Below are 19,356 nucleotides of genomic sequence, written 5' to 3' on the forward strand. Positions count from 1 at the left end.
TTCTATACATAGAGAACTGGAAATGGTTAATTCTTGAATCTATTGCTCTGGGCAAGGGATGAAGACAGGCATTCAGGGCCCGCCCCCCCCTCGGTGCCTGGCGCTCTCTGAGCAATGGTAATTGTGGTAGCACTCAACCACTCTCCAGCAAGTAGCACTCTTTCTTTTCTCTTTTTTCTCTCTCATTCTTCTATATCCTTATTCAATAAATACATAGTCTCCAAATGCGAGAGACCAGCTCCTGTTCTCAAAAAACTTATTATTGCGTAGATGTGTCCTGCAGTGATCCCCAAGGAGCTCTGTACATGGCTATCAGTGTCCCATTAAGACGATTCCGGGCCCCTCAAATTAAACTGCATTTCGGGTCTAGTAAGTACCCCCTGGGTCGCACCTTTGTTAAAAGAACATGGAGAAAGAGAAAGCTTATTTGTCCTGTGATTACATTTTCTAAGAAAAAACTTGAAATGGGCCATTTTATTTTCATATATAAAAAACAGTGTTTTCTGTGGAAGTGGATTTTCAGCCCTCCAGGAGGGTGCTTGTAGGTGCCAACAGAGTTCCAGGTTGCTTGGCAAAGTACGCAAAGACCAAAAACCACATGTGGCTGTTACTCTAGAGACACTCAGTTGAGAGCAGCCCAGACCAAGCTTTGAATGAGGGGCGAAAAATTGTGAGGGCACCACTGTGTTTAATTAATTTATTTATTTTGCACACAAACGAAATAAAGACTAAGCCGTAAATGTATTATTTCCCATCAGAAGGGGAACACCAGTAATGGGGGTGAGGTTTGCGGTGCCAAGTTCTCTCAAGTTAAAACTACGCTGATGCAAAGCAGATGAAATTTCATCTGTGGCTTGCAAATGAAAGCTTTTTAATGGGGAAATGGAACCACTTCTGCCCCATAGTTGTGCTGAAGCCTCAGGTTCAATAGAAGTTCAAGTCTTTTTCTCAGCAAGCGGAAGGCAGGCATCTCGGTAAACATGTTCTGAAGAATTCATGGGGAACATACTAAAGGTTTAATGAGTAGGGCTTCTGAAAGCCAAGAAATACAAAAAATTTCCCCCAAAGTAACAGCCTCCTGTTTAGGTTGATTTTTCAAAAATACATCAGTCTAATGTACATAGAACTAAATCTCATCAAATGGGGGCTAGTTGGTAAAGAATACCTTTGATGGGGCGCCTGGGTGGCGCAGTCGGTTAAGCGTCCGACTTCAGCCAGGTCACGATCTCGCGGTCCGTGAGTTCGAGCCCCGCGTCAGGCTCTGGGCCGATGGCTCGGAGCCTGGAGCCTGTTTCGGATTCTGTGTCTCCCTCTCTCTCTGCCCCTCCCCCGTTCATGCTCTGTCTCTCTCTGTCCCAAAATAAATAAAAAACGTTGAAAAAAAAAATTATTAAAAAAAAAAAAAGAATACCTTTGATAATACACTTCATTGCCTTTTCATTTGTAGATAATGAATTTGGCAACCATCCTGCCCCTTGTTATAAATTTAGGGAATGGGATCCCATCCATCTCTAATGCCTCTGTTTTCTGAGCAGGGCATTTTTAGGGCACTATTATTGTAGTTAAAGCACTAATGCAGAAAGAGTTGACAGCATTTAGGAGAGTTGGATAGGTGGGGGGTTTGTAGTTCTTTATCTGTGATTAAATCTGTATTTTAAATTATCTGCTCGTTTTATGTCATTTTCAGCCTCAGTGAAATAGAATCCTATCATTTTTTTTCTCCAGCCATTTTATACTTCTCATGGGAGAAGTGGGAGGTGGAGGTGGGAAAAAAAGAGGGGTTGTATGATAAGATTTGTGTGAGTCTGAGCCGTCATCGGCAAGGAAAATTCAAAAGACTGCCTCTGATGGGTGCCTGTGGCACCTAGTGCTGAGACGTACGGCTGAAGAGTGTAGCCAGCCCTCGGGATGCTTGTCCCCAGGTTCCGCAACATCCCCAACTGGGGAATTCCAAGTTTGTTCAATTTCTTCATCGAATAAAATGATATCACCCCGAATCTACCCTTGCTTTAAAGGTAAATCTCCAACCAGGCAGGAAGAATCCTCAAGGTGGCAGCACCTTCATACTTTTCAAATCCTCCCCTATTGAAGTTTTTAATTAGAAGATCCAGTGACCACATACAAATAGTGCATCCAGGAATAACACCTCTATGGCACCAGCAACCTGGAGCTGTGCAAGCAGTATTCAATTATTAATGATTGATAGCCTCAGACTAAATATTGCTTGTTTTGACTTTCATACGAGAACAGTCCCCTTCAAGGAAATATTGTGAGCTTACAGGCTTGAAAATAAAACAAGAGCATCGGATTGCGAGAATGAGGCTGTGGCCTGGGTCTCCCGTTCTGACATAATACTGTGTGTCTGCCCGTTTGTCATCACAGGCCAGCATTTCCCATCCTTCACGCCAGCAGAGCTGTTCGGTTGTGATCGTCGCTCTGATTTCCATGTCCTTGTGCTTAAGGAAAAAGCTATTATGGGAGCTTTGAGCTGAGGTAATAACAGTAAAGAAATGGTTTAAAAGCAGGAGCAGGAAAAGAGAGAGAGTGACAGCTATTCAGAAGGCTAGTGAGGGGTGAGCAGAAATGCCCTGGCAGGAACGGCTTCTTGTGCTTAGGAAAAGCCACACGTTGTTCCATGAGAAGTCCTCTTTCTTATTGGCCTTTGCAAATGATCCTATGGAGAATATTTATTCCTTGAAAGTATATGGTCCGCTCCATCAGCAATCTTTTCTGTAAAAGAAGAGAATGTAGGAAAGGTTAGCATATTCCACAGTCCCTGATAAGGCTTTGTCCTTCTTCATTCATGATTCGAGTTCTCCACAATACCCAAAACAAGGGGGTAAGAAGGCGAGTATGGGGAAGCGGCTGTCTCTCCTAGGTATCCTTAAACTAGTCAGATGGATTTTTTAAAAACCTGATTTGCTGAATTAAGTGAACTGACCTTGGGTAATCATAATTTCAATTTCGTGTGGTCTCAGCTGAGCCAACATGAGGGTGTTTGTGCCACTACTGTCTCTTATTTATTCTCTCTCAAAGTCTCAGCCGCCCCGGCTCAGAATCTGAGACTTACTTCTTAGCCACCTTTTCAAACACCTTGCATTGGAAAACCCTTGTTTAACTCTGTCAGGCCCTGTCCTATGGACTGATCTTTAGCACTTGATTTTCTTTCAACCCTGTCATCCATCAGCCCTTCCCTCATATTCCCAGTTTTATTTTTTCTGTGTAGCCCCATGGACTTCACCATAACGTCTACTCACGTAATGGGTATATTACTGCAAAAGCCCTGCTCTAAATGTTCATGTTTGCTCATGCTTAATCTTTGAGTCTCTTCTCTCTACACTGCCACCCACTTGCATGGTTCATTTTCACTACTCTGACTCCATTGTTTATGGGATCAACTGAAAAATCCATTTTTCTGGAATTGAAATTTTCTTATCATCTGACCCTTCCTTATGAGAATAACCTTATTTATCGAGGTTCTTCACTGTGCCCTACAACTACCATGCTCTTTTGCCCTCTGGCATTTTGCCCAGAATGGTTTCTCTACCTTCTTGCCAAACTCCTGGCCTCCCCTAACATTCCTGGTCTCCTCATTGCAATGTCTCCCATGGTATTTATTATGTCTACTCCATATTCTGCCTTGTCTTACGTTCTATTTTTTTTAACACTTGCTGTTTTCCCAGTGAGTGTATATTCTTCGGAAAGGCATATATATTCTGGATCTTTGACTCATTTTGTCTCACTCACTGTGCTCAGCACAAAGTAGGTGGTCAAGAAATGCTTATTGAAAAGCGCTTAGCCAATTGAATGGTTTTTCTATACCAGTGGTCAACCAATACATGTCCAGTATGCTCACTGGTCTCCAAAGGAGCAGCTTTAAGGAAGAGTAGGTGTCATTCTACTCATAAAAGAAAAGATTCAATTTAAGAATATTCCTAATATGTACTAGAAAATGTTAAATCTTTCATGGTGTAAAAGCCACCTTTAGAGGATTACATGATCGTTAATGTAACAGAAAAAGCTTATACTCAATTTTCATTTTAAACAGCAAGTTCAGGTCACTGCAATATGTGCATTGTTATGACATGTTAACTCTGACCTCTTATTCTACCTTAAGAATTGTATTTTCTCTAATAACACAGTCTCTATAGTGGTGAATTATGATATTTAGAAGTGTTTTGATGATTGCCCTGTATAAAGTGAGTAACTCTGACCACGGAGGATGTTTTTCTGCACTAAAGTAAAGGGTCGTAAGACAGTTGCCCTTTGCCATCATCCCAGTTGACTCTGAAGAGCATAGTGACACAGCAAACACGCTTTCCTTCATGGGACTTGTTAAATGTGTATCTTGCCCGTATCCCAGTGTCTCCATTACTGGTATTGCCTCAGCCTCCTGGGACGCAGCAGAGAGGGGAGAAAGAGGATGATGTGGCTATTATTTCCAGCCTCAGATACAGTAGTTACTTTAGGACACACTTAGGTCTCCTGAAGAAAGCATAGATAATGCAATTATATGTCTGCGAAAAAACATAGGATATTCAGGAGCTAATCTTTTAAAGAGTGTTCTGTTACTACTCGTGCTTCTTTATATATTCCATCCTTGGTGTAACTACCCTTAATTATAAGCAGCCTTCAGATTTACAAAGATGACATTCCACAGATAAGCATGTTAACATGTACCAAGCACCTGGTACTGCATAGGGATTCATAAAAATGGTCCACGGCGAAAGGCAGGAAAACCTTTAGCAGAAAAGGCGAAAACCCTGGGGGAAAGGAATTGTCCAGGGGGCTTCCATCATTGGCCATTAGCCCTGTCAATCACCGCCCCAAATCAATTTTTCTGCCATTTGACTAGATGGTCTGTTTTGCTTAACTAGTGTATTCCATGTCTTTGCATGAGCAACCTGGACGAACTTTGCAACCTGCGTTTTCTAGCTTTTGTGGAAATTATTTCCTGGCTGGTGAGCTTTAGCAAAACACCTGTGCTGGATTTCAAAGGCTGCACCAGGTAGGAAGGGCTTTCCTCCTCCTGAACCCTTTTCATAGTGGGGCAGGGGGAAGAGCTGGCTCATCTATCTCTCTGAGTGCTGCCCATGTCAATCTAGAGCATTAGAAGTAGATATTTGACACAGTGGAATAAAGGTACCATGTGACAATAATGCCTTAGCATTATGCTGAGAGAAGTGGTCATATTATAAGAGATAGGGGTATGTTTACCTTGTAAATGTTGCTTCAAAGTATCTGAAGAATTTAAAACCCTCCCACCTTCACTCCCTAGCTCCATGAGAAAGAGCTGCGGAATCCAGACAGTAAAACATTAGTGAAATCTAATACCTTGGGGTAGAGGTAGAGAGGTGAAAATGTAGCCTGGACTGTCTGGGAGGTGATTAAAGGAGAGGGAGACAGAAAAGGAGAAGATCCTTGACATTGAGCTATGATGGCTTTAGTATGGACTGATGGGCAATTTGAGAGGAAAAATAAAAAGTTGTTTTACTCCATCTTCTGACTTACTGCCAACGTATTCTCCATTCCTTCCAAAAATTAAGGTATTAGAAAGATGCACAAAAAAAAAAAAAAAAAAGAAAGATGCACAAAAAGAAGCAAAATTCCTAGAGTGGCAGTTCATTAGAAGACATAATCTATGAATGAAATGCATACATTTCCACCATACATGAACCTGGGTGGGTATTTCACTCACAGTGCTACCCCCTCCTTCCGTTTCTGATGCCATCATTCAGAACCTACTCCTCTCCAGGGCCCCTTTCAGGAACTCTGTCTTGCATATTTCCGTAATATCTGTAGATAAAGGCTGAGAGGTCTGAGGGAAGTTGTGTGGAGGAGAGTGGGGAAGAGTCTTCCCATTCTCTCCTAATTGCCTCTACCTTGCTGTCTCTCTGTATCTTCAAAGCCTACAGACTTTGAAAGTCTTTTAGGGGCAGAGAAGTCATGTATGCTTTCTTATTAAAAAGCTTAAGGAAATATATATTTAAAATGCTCTTATCTGCTTTGTGGGTTGTTTGGAGACAGGGACAAATTAAGATGTGTAAAACATACCAGGAAAACTAACAGATGAGTGGAACGCAGACCACAGCCTCCTGCAGGAGAAGCTGCTGGTTCCGGTCTTTCCTGGCTCTCTCTGTGACTGGGGCCTGCGTTGGTTTCTGATGTCTGTCTAAATTAACCCCTTGTTATTGAAAGTCAAGACCCATTTGTATGAGTCAAGGAGGAACTTGTTCACCTGAAATCTTGGTGGTCTGCTGTTATGCAGGCACAGCCCAGAGTTTCAGGTGAGGTGAGAACATCGATTTCCCTGCTGCTTGCCTAACTCCTCTTTATACACTTCTGAAAACCAGGCAGAAACATGTTGGTTCTCAGGATCAAGCGACAGAATTAAGGTTGCCATGACTCCCTACCTACTCTTGATGCCATTTTCTGTTGTTCTAAGTGTAGAAAAAGCCAAGAAGAGAGGAAGTTGTGTGCCTAGGAGAGCATTCTAGCTTGACTCAAGATACATGTAGAATTACTCAGGATTACATTCAACTCTGTTCTATAAATCCCATATTGATTTTTTAAATGCATATTTTACTCCAATGACAGTACCTGAAGAATAAAATTTGCCCTCTAAACCATTTTTGGAAGATATTTCTTTCTGATAGTACATGTTTGAAGACAGTAGAGTAGTGGGCTGGTACCTACTTACCTCTGTGTGACTGTGTGATTATTGCTAACTATTTAACCTCCTTGTGCCTCAGTTTTATCATCCATAATATGAAAATAACAGTAAGTCCTGTCCTATAAGATTGGTGTGAGGATTAAATAAATCAATCCATATAAATCCAATCAGAACGTGTGTAGGACATATAAACTCTGAGAAAATATTAATTGCCAGCAACAACGTTGCTGACATTGTTGGGTTTTATGTCATTTCCCTTATCCTAAAGATCAATAAAAATTTTATTTAAAAACTCATTTTAGGTAGTAATTTATGATTTGTGGGTTGTGAATCAACTATAAATTACTGTGGATTCATTTTATAATTTTTCCCAAGGCAATAAAGCTTCTCCTGTAATAAATGCAGATATTATAAAAATGTTTATAAGTTTCCAAGTCATGGGAACTTTCTATGTAATTCGTAAGGACTTTAGAGAGAAAAACTACATTTGAACTGCTAACTTATTTGGAGGAAATCTGAGATGACTGGGGGCAGAGGTGGCAACATAATTTTTGGATCTTCCCAAATACCACATAAAAAGAGATAGACAACTAGACAGCAACATAAAAAATCCACAAACAACACAACGGGTGACGGAATATCCCTGTTAACTTCAAAATACAAGAATATAGGAACAGATTACTAATAGCCACAAGACCTAGCAGTTACTAGCTTCCATGTGAGAAGAAGCATAGGGAAGTACCAGACATCTGTCAGACCTGAGGACCAGAGCGTCCCCACATAAACCACATTCATTCATATTCATGACAAGTGCAGCCAGGAGAGATTTTGCCCAATTCAACAGCAGTGCAAACAGTCTGGTGATAAGGACTGGAGGGACGGAGCAGACCGGTCCTTGCGAACTCCTAAAGTGGACTAGTCATGATTCCATTCATAACAGAACCCCACAGTGAGGAGAAAAAAATTAGATCTGAATAAAAGCTGAGGACAGAGACAATAGAGAGGAAGGAAAGAGAAGGTTCAGATTAAAATGGGGGAGGAAAACCGAGCTAGAAAACCTCAAAAAGAGCTGCCAGGTTTTGTTGTTGTTTTTTTTTTTTTTTAACATGACACAAGAACATGAAAAGAAACTCTGAAATCTATCTTGAAGTTTGCTTCTTTATAAAAGTTCATGAATATTAAATTCACATTAAAATGAGAGACAAATCATTAAAGTTAAATATTACAAACACATTTAAAAACAGAAAAAAACTGTCATATACTATTTCAAAAAATATTTTAAAAATTGAGAATATATTGCAAGAGCTGGAAGAACAAAAGTCAGAATGGAAAAAATTTAGTAATGAAGTGACAGAATTCAAGAAGTAATTTGAAATAAAGGATAAGATCATTCCAAAAGCAAACACGAAACTAGAAATAGCGGCAGAGCAGTTAGCACAAAGGATGAAAGCTGAAGAGAAATAGAAAATATAAAAAGATTTTAAAAATAAGAAATAAACAGATTTTACCTATAATACCTAAATATCTAATGCTATAAATATACTATACCTAAACACAAAACACATTACAATAATTACACAAAGGAAAAGAAGAGAATAAATGGAGTTTTATTGCCATTTGAGAGTTGAACTTAATAATTTTGTTGGATTCATACTATATGCCTTTTTAGAGACAACAGAGAGTATGTGATTATATATACTGTCTTGGTTTATAAAATAACTTCAAGAAAAAATATAGTGATAGGCTGGGTTTTTTAAAAAGCAAAACCCAACTATAAATTACTTACTTTATAAATTAATTACAAAGAAAGGTAGATTGAGAAAGTAGTAGTATTAGAAATAAAGGGAGATATTTCTTTTTTTTTTTTTTAAATTTTTTTTTTTCAACGTTTTTTATTTATTTTTGGGACAGAGAGAGACAGAGCATGAACGGGGGAGGGGCAGAGAGAGAGGGAGACACAGAATCGGAAACAGGCTCCAGGCTCCGAGCCATCAGCCCAGAGCCCGACGCGGGGCTCGAACTCACGGACCGCGAGATCGTGACCTGGCTGAAGTCGGACGCTTAACCGACTGCGCCACCCAGGCGCCCCAGGGAGATATTTCTTAAAGATAGATGGTCATTCATTAGGAAAATATAACAATTTTAAATTTGTAAGCATATGATAACATAAATTCAAAATGTATAAATCAAAACTTAGCACTACAAGAAGAAATAACCAAATCCACTGTAATAGTGGGAGATTTTAATACATCTCTCAGTGCTGATTAAAAACAAGCCAAAAAATTAAAATATATGATACCTTAACAGCATGATTAATAACTGCATTTAATTAACATATACAGAACACTACACAAAGCAACAAAATACTCAAAAGGAACTTGGACAAGAATTGAATATCTGCTGGGCCATAAAGCAAGTCTTACCAAATTTCAAAGCTTTGAGTTTAGAGTAGTTTCTCTCACCACAGAATTTATTAACCAGGAATTAAACTAGAAATCAAGATAAAAAAGATGACTAGAATATTCATCAACTCTTCTAAAATTAAGCAATATGCTTCTCAAAAACAACCCATTGATCAAAGGAATCACATCAGAAGTTAGGAGTAATTTTGATCAAAATAATTAAAATATAATACACTCAAACTTGAGTAAAAGTTTGAAAAACAGTAAGAAGAAATAAATCAGGATAAGAATGAAAGGTCCTGAAATAGGAAACAGATGTATATTAATGAAAGCAAAAAAGCCAAAAGTTGATTATTTGAAAAAACTAATACAATTATGTGGCATATAGTAAAACTGATCAAGAAAAAAAAGACAAGCAACAATTTACCAATATCAAGAATGAGAGAGAGGAGACTACAGAACCTACTGACATAAAATATGTATAGTAATATTATGAAAAATGTTATGTCAATACATTAAAGCAATTAGATGAAAAAGACAAAATCCCCCACAAAAAATTACCAATACTGACTGACACTAAAAATTAGAGAAGATGAGTATCTGTTATTAACTAAATTGGCTGTATAATTAGAAGTCTTTCCACAAAGAAATATTTAATTCCAGTAGCTTCAACAATTAATTCTTGCAGATAATTAAAGAGGAAATAATACTAATTTTATACAAAGTCATCCAGAGAAAGAATAATGGAAACACTTCCTTATCCTCGACTTGTTTATGAGGCCTGTGTAACCTTTATACTAAAATCGAATTAGTATATTAAAATAAAGAAAGATTATAGACTTCATGAGAGATTCATGAGCAATCCCAACACTATATTAGCAAATTTAATCCCTACTGGATAGAGATAATATATCAAGACTAAGTTCAGCTTATTCCAGGAATGCAAGTTTGCTTTAATATTTAAAAAATTGATCTTAATAATTCACCATACTAACAGAATAAAAGGGAAACATTATGTTATAATTTTAATAGATGCAACAAAAAGCATTTGATAAAATCCAACAACCACTTACGACCAACAGACAAAACAAAACAAAACAAAACAAAAAGCAAAAATGTACCAAAGTAAGAATAGTAGAGAAGCTCTTTAATTTGATAAAAGATTATCTATGATAATGTGTAGCAAACATCATATTTAATGCTGAAATATTGAAAATTTTTCCCCTGAGGTTGGGAACAAAACGATATCAGCTATCACTACTTTAGCACTGAAATGGAAGTCCTTAGTGTGCAATGGAGCAAGACAAAAAAAAAAAAAGGTATAAAGATAGTAAAAGAAGAGATGAATTATTTGCAGATAACATGCATGTATATGTAGAAAGTTCAAAATTATCTACAATTAAGTAAACAAATAGAGTACATGATTTAGCAAGGTAGTTGCATATAAACTTACACCAAAATCAATTATATTCCTAAATATCAACTATGAATAATTAGAATGTACAGTTAGTATAAAAAAGCTAGAATAAGTGAGGCAGTGACAGCCGTGGGTTTCAGTGTGCCGTAGTATGAAGTGTGCCTTGCCACGTGCTTGCTCAGCTCCTCAGCTGTCATATTCCAGGGTCCCTATGTGTCCCTACAGAGGCATTCTCAGCCCTGTGGTGGCTGAGGCTTTGAGCTTTCATTTACTCCATCGTACAATCACTGTCAAAACACATCTGCCTATTCTCTAAGTCCCATACCATAATCTCTATCTTATCTCTAATTAGTATTATTTTTTCTTCATATAGCATATGAAAACTTTCATTTTTTGTTTTTTATCGCATCACTCGCTACAATGTGTCGTCTTCAGTTGAAAGTACGAAAACAGTGATCTTGATCACTAAGGCTTCATGGGATCCAGCTGGCTTGTCAGGAATGTGGGTTGGCGCTGGGTCCTGTTTCAAAATGAGTGTGAAGCCTGAGGAGACACTGCCTTCTGAGATGTTGTCCAGTCTGGGTTAAACCTATGATATGTATAACTTAAATGATGTATTTTCTTTGCAAGATCTCCATACCATGAAAATAATGAAAGAAGACTTTCAGGTAAAAATGGTATATAGAACTACCTTCTCGGTCTTGAAAATATTTGACTGGATTTTGGCAAAAGGGATGTCTTAAAACTGCATAAACCTGAAGCCTAAGAAAATAGAGGAGGTGAAACAACAACAAAACCTTAGAAAATGGAAAGCAGATGGAAGACTTAGCAGAATCTTTAGAGTCAGAACCAAAACCAGGAGTAGGGAAAGCGGACGGTCCACCTGACTCACACCACAGACTCCCCGCAAAGGCTCAGGCGTGAGAGGTTTCTGTGAGCTAATAACAGAAGGCTAGTGAAGTTCAGCTGAAGAAGTATTTAGGTCCCCATATTCATCTTCTTCCACACATAACCTGGATTTCAGCCCCTTTCCACACAAGCAAGAGATTGGAGGTTTATTCTGAAAAGAGGGTAAAGCAGAAGGTTAGGGTACCAAATCCGTAACTGATCACTTACACCCCTAGCTCTTCTTCGCACTCAGCTCCCACCCATAGGCTCAGCCCAGCAGACGCCTTCCTGTTGGTGTTTGGAAACTCGTCCTTGGGGGACATAAGAGCCTGTCTCACTGCAGGGGGTCCACCCTTGACAAGCTCTGCCCAAGCACCATGGGCCTCCTCCTTAAATGTGAGCAAATACCTCAGATCCTCAGAACCTGTGGAAAAGCCTTCAACATAAATGATATAGAACAAAACAATCATGAGGAAATAAAAGTTTTCCCTAAAATCTATCATTGATATCCTCAGCAAAATATGATTTATGCAATGTATGATTCCCCAAATGCCATAAAAACAACTTTCAAGGTCAAAAAAGAATTCTTAGAAATTAAAATTGTGATGGCAGAAATGAAAGGCTCAGAAGAAGACATAAAATATAGAGTTCAAATCTCCCCCCAGAAAGTGGAACAAAAAGCTAGTGATAGGGAATAAAATGCAGTAGAATTAGGGGAACTTTGAGGAGATCCCAAAGTCTTTAAAATGAGTTCTAGAAAGGGGCAGCAAAGGAAATGGAGAAAAGTAACTTAAAAAAATAAAATTAAATCAGAACTAAAGGTTGGGCATTCCATAAAGGAAAGGAGCCCCCTGATTGCTCAGCCCCAGGGATGAAAGCAGATCTTCCCTGAAGTACTTGGTGGAGAATCCACTCTAAGACGAAATGGAATATATCAGATCTAGGCGAAGAAGAGTATCTGCATTTAGCAGCACCTACCACACTGTGCATTATTCTACATGCTTCTGCGTCCTAAAATAGGAAATTTAACTCTACCCTTAGAGAAGTTTTTCTGACAGAAGAGCTTCTAGCAGAGGTGCGAAAGAAACCAGGAGAGACGGGTAATAATAATCAGATCGGGAGGGGTGGCGAAAGGAGGAAGGGTTTTCATCGGGGATTTTATTTCAGGTTCAACAGAACTCAAGCTCTATATAGAGCAAGCAGAAAGGGGAGTTCTGGACCATGCAACTGGGAAGTCCAGGGGTGGTACCTACCGTGAGCACAGAATGAGGCAGGAACTCAGATGATGCCAGGATCTATCTCTCTTCCTGTATCTCAACTTGGCCTTCTCTGTTGATGGCTTCATTCTGAAGGCAGTCTTTTCATATGGTGGGGAAGATAGTTGAGGGCATCTATAAGCCTGTTCTTACAATGTGTGATTCCAGAAGAGATCCTCTGTGGCCGGGTGGCCTGGAGACAAGACTCATGAAAGACTGTAATTGGCCCTGCGTCATGCTGCTAAATTACTCCGCTGGGAGAGTGGCTAGTCTGACTGACCCTCACAGGTCAAGTGCACCTTTCAGCAATGGGGAGATGTTGTTGACAGCCCCACCAGAACCACCTGGAAAGGTGAAATTAGGTTCCACAAAGAAAAGGACGCTTCTGGGCAAACCAGTTATATCTACAAGGAAGAAGAGGTGAGGCTTCAGATAATACATAAGGTAAAAATGGAAGTAGTGACCATGTGAGAGAGAGGGTTGGGGTTTTGTTGTTGTTTTCTTTTATTTTGTTTTTTATTAACACTTCTCTAAGGCTTCTGCAAAGCATCTTTTACTATTTCAACGTAGCACCACAGTGGCTCTGTGTTCCCTCCACAGTTTTAGAAAATCCTACTCTCTTAGAACTCTAACTGTAGTCTTCCAACCAGCAGGGTGTGGATGAGAGCAGAAAAGATAAAGAGTTTCCATGTGGTGAGTTGATGTTGCGTAAACGAAAATAAGTCTTTTTTAGATAATGCTCCAAAGACATTTAGTGGATTAGAAAAGTATTTATTAAGTACCCCCTCTGTGCCCAGATGGCCATAGGCACTGAAGATATGAAAGAAATAAAAGGAACAATTTCTGTCTTTGAACTGTTTTTGAATGACTCTCTCTCTCACTCTCTCTCTCTCTCTCTCTCTCTCTATATATATATATATATATACATATATATATTGAGTTTTGTCGCATCCTCATTCACAATATCTCCATTTTTCATTTAATAAACCTTTATTTACCATGTACCATGTTCTAAAAAAATGGGACCCTCCTATGGGACACTTTCTCTTCTGTCGTATGATCACTGCTATCAAATCTGGACTGCTATAATCAGGTTAGCTTTTCTAAGATCCGTCTTTAACAAAGCCGTCCTACTTAAGCCTCTCTTCTGTTGCCTGATGGTTATTAGCTTGAGCTTGAACCCTGGACCAGCATTTCTCCGTATGGATTCTACCTCTCTTCTTTCATTCCAGTGACAATTCTCGTCCAATCCAGTCTCCTGGCCATCAATAAACATACTATAGGGTGTGTGTGTGTGTGTGTGTGCGCGCACGTGCCCATGTGCACCCTTCTCCTCAATTAGATTCTAAAATTACTTAAGAGTAGGAAATGCTATTATGGAAAGAGTATGGGCTTTGCACTCAGACCTAGTGCTGAAACTATTATACAGCATGGCAGTTAGGTAACCTGTCTGACCACCAGTTACCCCAGCTGTAAAGGAGAAGTGTCTCTCACACAGTGCTGGGCATGTAATAAATGTTAGTTTCTTTTCTTCCCTTTGTGTCCTCTCTACCACCCACCAGAATGCTGAACACAGCAGGGTCTTGGCCAAACACACAAGAAGACTGCAATCATATAATCAAAGTAATTCATTTCAAAGTTGCTTCCTTAACTACAGCTATTCTTTGAGGCCACAGGAAACGAAGAAACCTTTCCTCTTTTGTTAGAATCACAGCCTCTGGTTAACATTTTAGAGATTTCCTCTGTACTATTACCAAGGCAAGAACTAGACTCTGGATTTTTTTCAGCCATTCATCCTGTATTTTTATTTCTGATATCTCAGACTCGTCTTTCATACAGCCAGAACCTCAACACCAGCTCCTGAGGCTTAATTTTTTTTTTTTTTTGTTTTTAAATCAGAATTCCATGCTGCTGTGCAAATAGCCTGGCAGGAGAGATCTGGTGTGTGAGGGTCTGAGTCCTCCAGCTGGAGAATGAGGAGTTGCCCAGCTTCCTCCAGGCCTGCAGAGTGGACGTCTGGGGCCAGATTGATTTGCTGCTGCAGCTCTGTGGTGAGTTGGGCAACTACTGAGTGACAGAATCAGCTTAGATTATTAATGGCTAAGTCTCAGAAGATTCAAAGACTAAGTTCCAATGAGCAATCCCAAAAGAGTCCAGGGAGTTTAATTCTGAGTTATAATAGTATGGAGCCTAGAAAACTTATCTAGAAAAGTTTGAGGGGTGTTTGCTACTGTTTGGGCAAGAAATGGCAACAGAAATACCTTTCTGAGATGTATTTTCATAATCTAGAAAGACTAGATATGAGGCTAACAGGAGAAATCTTTTGAATCAAATTGTTGAGCATCATATTAAAAAGATGCACAGAAAATGTTTGTATATATTAAGGTAAAAAATATATATATATATAATTTTTAACTTTTGTTTATTTATTTTGAGGGAGAGAGAGACACCATGAGTTGGGGAGGAGCAGAGAGGGAGAAAGAGAATCCTAAGCAGGTTCTGAACTGTGTCTCTTGCAGAGCCTGATTCAAGGCTTGAACCCATCAATGGTAAGGTCATAACCTGAGCGGAAACCAAGAGTCAGACACTTAAATGACTGAGCCACCCAAGCACCCCTAAAGTAAAATTATTTTTTGTATCCTACCTCGTGTAACAAATTGATAGAAAGTATTAGAGGAGTCCCTCGGTGGCTCAGTCGGTTAAGCGTCTGACTTCAGCTCTGGTCATGGTCTTGCAGCCCGTGGGTTCAAGCCCTGTGTTGGGCTCTGTACTGACAACTCAGAGCCTGGAGCCTGCTTGGGATTCTGTGTCCCCTGCTCTCTCTGCCCCTCCCCTGCTTATGCTCTGTCTTGCTCTGTCTCTCAAAAATAAATAAATGTTTAAAAAAAAGTAGTAGAAAATAGCAACAGCATGACACATAGATGAACATTAATGGGTCATTTATTCTTGTATTAGCCTTACTTGAAGTTACTGAGAATAAATGAGACAAAGTCTCACATTTTACTCTAGATATTATTCTACAGAAGTTGGTCTTATGCTTTAACATAACCTAAATTTCAGGGACCTACTATTTATAGCAAGAGAATATATAAGCATTTTAGGTGGTGATTTGGGTTTTTTTTTTTTTTTGCTGTTTTGTTTTTTGTGGGTTTTTGGGTTTTGCTTTTGTGGGTTTTTTTTTTTTTTACATTTAAAGATAAATCTATTTTGTTGTAAAAGGAGATTCATGGATGAATCATTGGAAGGTAGTGTTGAGTGACAAAGGCAAGTGCGAGAGTACCTCAGACAACAGGATATCCTTTCCAAAAAGTTCAAAAAGCAATTAAACTAAACAATATATCATCTAGACATATATGTGATGAAAACCACATTTGCAAAAGCCTAGGGATGATAGATAAAGACAAACTTCAGGACAGTGGCTCCTGTGCACTGGAGGCGGTAACTGGAACACACTGGCTGACCTAAGTTATTGGCAACATTCCAGGGTTTGTGTCAGGCAGTGTGTTCTTGAAGGTTCACTACGTTATCAAATAAATAAACAAAAGGTTTTAAGATGACAGTATGCGTGAGCCCCTAGTGACCATGTCTTGAACTAAGAATTTGGATCAATCCAATTTGGATCAATCCAATTTTCCTTTCATTTATGAAAAACTTAATTGTAATAAAATAATTCAGGAGGAAGGCACGGGCATTATACTTTTTAGAAGTTGAAACAAATTTTCAAGGTAAGCTGTGTACATCTTTATCACTAGCTTTAGTCATATCAATGAAGTAGGAGTTAATTCTCCCCAAAGCAGTGAGACCTAGAGCCTTAAGCTATAGAAGGGGGTGAGGTTGAGGAGGACACTGGGAGGGAGGGCAGGAGGATAAATTAAGAGAGAAATGAAGCACATCTGTATCGATGGGAAAGTGTCCAGAATATAAAGGCATGAACTGAAAAATCTCTTGGCTGACAGTGGCCTCATTGGTGAAGCCGTTGCATAAGACATACATCTAACATGAATGCACAATTATCTGTTGAACACCTATTATGCTAGGAAAGAAATACAGCTACCCTCTCAGGGAGTTTACAGCCTGAGGGTAAAAGGCCTAACACATCCTCAGGTTCAAAGAGATCATTATGTCCCCCTATATGGGAAAAGAAATTAGGAAATAAATGGTGAAAAGATCAGACTCCCAGAAAGGGATACCAGTTTTGCATAAAGATACTGGACAGAAGTTTAGGAAACTTGATTCAAATTCTCATAGCAAAACAACCACCTGCCTTCCCTCCTACCCGCCCCTCCGCTGGTCCTCCTCTGTGAGTTGGAGGCAGACAATGCTGAGCAACAAGTCTGATGGAAAGCTCTTTGGAACATGTTCTCTCCTCTTCCTATCTACAAGACTCATTTAGCTCACATCACTGGGCGCCTGCTGTATGCAAGTCATATAGATGTAGATGAAGGTTTTCGAACAGGCATTGAATTGGGCCACCTGGGTGGCTCAGTCAGACTTTGGCTCAGATCATGATCTCAGGGTTTATGGGTTTGAGCCCTGTGTCAGGCTCTGTGTTGACAGCTCAGAGCCTGGAGCCTGCTTTGGATTCTGTGTCTCCCTCTCTCTCTGCCCCTCCCCTGCTCGCTCTCTCTCTCTCTCTCAAAACTAAATAAACATAAAACAAATTTTAAAAATAGGCATTGAATTAAAAATGGAGCTCTTCCTTTTTTTCCTGGAGAAGACTGTCACCTACAGCAGTTATAAAACCCGAGTCTGTCTGATGTTATTCCGCCTGGTCACAACATATCATTTGTGAACATTTAGATTTGATTTTGATTTGTGGTGCCTTACTAGGAGCATCTGTCCTGGCTACTGTGGGCACCCTCCCCTTTTGTTCTATAATCTATATCATTTAGGATTGGGGCTGATGGACATCTGTAACCAGCACATTTCATAGACTGGTGCTGTTCATAGACAGCACCTTTACTGGAACTGCAATCTGTTTTACGATAATACTTACTTTCTGGTATTTACTGATTTTAGCTTGAACACCTATTCCGGTAATTAAGCTGAAACCATGGCATGACTTGATTTAGAGAGACGGATGTTAGCTGCTTAGATCAGCACGTTCTAGGAACCTTCCATGAAATGATTTTCCTACAAACCGCCATCACTTTAAGATAGGTGGAAAACATTGTCCATAGAAACTCTCTGACATACTTCCAACATTCAGTTATTCACGGTAATGAGGATCACACAGGAAGCCCTGTAATTCCCAGTGGAACATCAAGTTAAATCCTGATGGCCTAGAAATAATGGCACTTTCTGGGTCTGTGTATCCAGGGGTCAGTTAGGCATTTGTCAGTGGTACTTTTTGCATTTTCCCAGGTTAGTAGCTGAGAGCTTAGACTGGTAGTCACCGGTCAGACAACCCAACTATCCCCAGTGGCCTACAATGTCGAGATTCTAAAGGGTACTCCAAGAACTAGCTAGAGTTCCAGCATCAAGGCAACCCAGTTCATACGCTCTGCAGAGACACACTGGCGGTCCCGCACACAACCCCATGTGTGGCCTTCCTCTGCCCTCTGCTGTAGTCTTCCTCTGGGTGTAGAGCTGACCCACTGAGAATGGACACTCTGCTGGCATGGAGACAGCAGCTGGGAGTGTGGAGAACGGGCCGTGCTGAGCTCATGGGGGCAGGAATGCCGCAGGTGAGGAAAGCACGCGGGCCACTTCCCAGGGGCCAGGCTGCTGGCTGGGTCCCCACGGGAAAGTGTGGAGAAAGTATTTTCTCTTCACTTGTTCTTGCTTCTTATTTTGTGGTATCGCAAAGCACTGTCATAGCCCAGGACACGGGGGTAGAACACTTATTTAAGGATTCCTTTTTTTGTTTCCCTTTGAAAAACTATTAAAAAGGGATTGTGTCTCAGGGTGGGTTCGATGGTGGCACAGAAGTGTGAAAAACTCTCAGTAGATTCCAGAAAGACACGGAATCTGGGAGTGAATAACATGCCAAGGTATTTCAAATACGAATTGAGGAAAACACTTTTCCAAGTGAAAGCTGATGGGAAGCATTGCACTAATCAGCGCAAATGAACAATGTGGTTTGGATCATTTATAATGAATTAGCGACGCTATCTAAATTTGCACAGGCATGTTTTCCATTGATTAGTTGATCCTGCGGTGGTTCTTGTCAGGTACGATTGACAAGGTAACAGAGGAGTTGTATGACTTGCCCAGGTCACACAGCTAAGGAGAGTGGTGAGGAGAGGTAGCTCCATATGACAGAAGTGTACTGGTGAAGAGTCAGAAGATCTGGATTGAATGTGTCCTGATTCAAATGAGCTAATTAAGTTTGCAGCAGTAAGCAAGCAAATCATTTAACTGCTCAAGAAATCCCTCACTCATAAAATGAAATTTGTGATGATTAATTGCTCTCAATTGCTCTGCACTTTTATCTCCCCTCCCCAATGGAGATTAAAAAAAAAATTAATCCCAGACTTGAGACTCCACCCAAGATCAATTAGATCTAAATCTTTCATGTGCTGGGCCCTTAAGCATTGTTTGTTTGTTTGCTGGTTTGTTTGTGTTCAAGCTGCCCAGCACTGAGGGCTCCTGAACTGAATGATTTCTGAGGTGACTTCCATCTTTTACATTCAACGTTAATCTATTCCCCAAGCCTGGATACTTTGAGGCCCATTGCATCAGCGTCCACAGTGTGAAAATTTGGCAAGAGGCTAAATG

General features: G+C 39.9%; 1 long non-coding RNA gene across 7 annotated transcripts in view; it reads left to right on the forward strand.

Annotated features, from left to right (window-relative positions):
- Positions 1-19,356, forward strand: part of LOC131514602 (uncharacterized) — a 58,608-nt gene that overhangs the window by 14,802 nt on the left and 24,450 nt on the right. The window contains exon 3 of one of the 7 annotated variants that reach the window (XR_009263157.1): positions 14,536-14,687. The exons of the other annotated variants lie outside the window; for them this stretch is intronic. This is a non-coding gene — a long non-coding RNA (uncharacterized LOC131514602). The remainder of the gene's footprint in view (positions 1-14,535; positions 14,688-19,356) is intronic. 7 annotated transcript variants of the gene reach the window in all.

Source organism: Neofelis nebulosa, chromosome 6, assembly GCF_028018385.1.
Source record: "Neofelis nebulosa isolate mNeoNeb1 chromosome 6, mNeoNeb1.pri, whole genome shotgun sequence".
Taxonomy (NCBI): Eukaryota; Metazoa; Chordata; class Mammalia; order Carnivora; family Felidae; genus Neofelis; species Neofelis nebulosa.